Source organism: Amphimedon queenslandica, unplaced genomic scaffold (assembly GCF_000090795.2).
Source record: "Amphimedon queenslandica unplaced genomic scaffold, v1.1 AMPQUscaffold_7404_Cont20644, whole genome shotgun sequence".
NCBI classification, from domain to species: domain Eukaryota; kingdom Metazoa; phylum Porifera; class Demospongiae; order Haplosclerida; family Niphatidae; genus Amphimedon; species Amphimedon queenslandica.
This window is the reverse complement of record NW_003552311.1, coordinates 1-2103: the sequence shown is the minus strand read 5'-3', so window position 1 is coordinate 2103 and position 2103 is coordinate 1. Positions and strand designations below refer to the sequence as shown.

Below are 2103 nucleotides of genomic sequence, written 5' to 3'. Positions count from 1 at the left end.
TTTGATCGGAATCAGCTCAAACTTTCTACACAACATAAGTACATGTATATGCATCAGAAAATGTAATAAAAATTGAGAATTTTCTCCTTTTCATTTTTGGTGAAATTTGGCCAAAGTCCCTGTACTATAGTACAGGGACTTTTACCTGATTTTTGAGTAACTTTTAAAAATCATAAAAAATCTAATTTTGATCGGAATGAACTCAAACTTTCTATACAACATAAGTACATGTATATGCATCAGAAATTATCATAAAAATGAAGAATTCTCTACTTTTTATTTTTGGCAAAACTGTATATACATGTAATTATGGCCAGATTATGTAACCAGGTTTACTCCCTTGTAATCCTCTCCTTATTTCCAGAGCCAGTTATCAGATTTGGAAGGTGAAGTGGTCAAACTACGCTCTCACCTCCGACTAAAGGAAGAAGAAGTAGCAGAGATCAGTCAAACAGCATCTAGACTGACCCGTGAACGAGACCAATTTGCTGACATAGTCAGACAAGAATTTGCAGAGAGGCAAGGGACATTCAAACACATTGAGCTATGCTTACCATCTCACTGTCCTACTCTCCCTCTCCCTCCCTACCTCTCTCTCTCTCTCTACTCTTCTTCTTTTAGACTAATATCAATTGAAGAAGAGAATAGGCAGTTCAAGTTAGAGTTAAGTGAGTTACAGGCGAAGCACAAATTAGAGTTAGAGAGACTTCAAAGAGGAAAGGAGAGGGAACTAGCTGAGCTACATGATCGGGTCAAACAAGCTCTGGCTAAGAAAGAAGAGAATCTAAAATCACTTAGAACACAGCATCAGGTAAAGAACAGAAATATTAACAGAAATGGCTGTATTATTTAATAATAAATTATAATCATTCTGTCATAGGCGGCACTCAAGAGGGCAGATCACTTAGAAATGTTACTGGAGCAGCAACGAAAGGAATTATTGAAAAGATGAAGTCACTCACTAAATAAAATGGATATCACTTATTGTTAATTTAATTAAACACCTAACCTCTCACACCTATATGCACCTGTTTCATTTTAAAATGCATCAGAAGTGATCATACTTATTTCCACATTAAATTATAATCAATTATAAACAGCAGCGGCAGCATTACTCGTTAAGTGTGTGGGCGTTAAATTGTCAGTATTTATGCAGTCATTCATCTTCCTAGTCTTGATCCTATCGTTCCACCTGGGTGGTTCCTGCCAAAATCTTTTTCAGTCACACCTTTCCTTAATATCAGCTCAGAGACTATGGCATTAACTAGGATGTCCTAAAGATTTTAAAAATAAATATTTAAAATATAAAATTATTATATTACAGATAACATAATTAATATCAACAATAAACAAGCTTACTTTTAAAATATTCAATTATTATTAATATTAGTAATACCTGTATTGCAAGACTAGTAGTGGGAAGACAGCCAAACGGCTCCTCATTAATATCAATATGGCTGTAATCAACACTGTGGGTACACAATTTCCCTAGAGACGATCCTGTACATAACAGATCAAATCAATAATAACAATCACTACACTGTTATAATGACACTAGTAAAGACACTATGCTACATGTACGCGTATTTAAAAGTGTGTGGTTGTGTTGCTGTGCCTTGTTTCCCAGTGATTGATATCGTAGTGACTCCTTTAGCTAAGACAGAAGCAGCTGCTTCCACTGTTTCATCAGTAGATCCACTGTGAGATATAAATATACACACATCTCTACCAGGAGTTAGTTTACCTGTAGAGAGAGAGAGAGAGAGAGAGAGAGAGAGAGAGATTAAAAGGTGTAAATAAGGAGAGATGCAAGAGTAAGGGAGGAACCTAGATCTCCATGCCTCCATTCCACAGCACTGACGTATTGTGATGATACACCAATGGAGCTCAATGAAGCGGCTAACCTGTTAGCAATAAGACCAGATTTACCTACAACAAATGAAAGAATGTGCATACGTCACTCTTTGATGTGTTATTATAATCACAATCATTTGGTCAAACTTTTTCACAAGCTTGCTTGTTAAAACTTTACCTATTCCGCTGGTGAATATTTGCCCCTGGCAGTCCTCCAAAATAGTTAAGACGTTGTTCAAACTTTTCTTA

General features: G+C 35.9%; 1 long non-coding RNA gene across 1 annotated transcript; it reads right to left on the bottom strand.

Moving 5' to 3' along the window:
• Positions 1–1616: 1616 nt before the first annotated feature.
• On the bottom strand, positions 1617–2097 carry LOC105315868 (uncharacterized). Its single transcript, XR_002189957.1, has 3 exons — positions 2033–2097; positions 1828–1929; positions 1617–1744 (listed from the first exon to the last, which is right to left on the bottom strand). It is a non-coding gene; the product is annotated as an uncharacterized LOC105315868 (long non-coding RNA).
• Between the last annotated feature and the right edge of the window lie 6 nt (positions 2098–2103).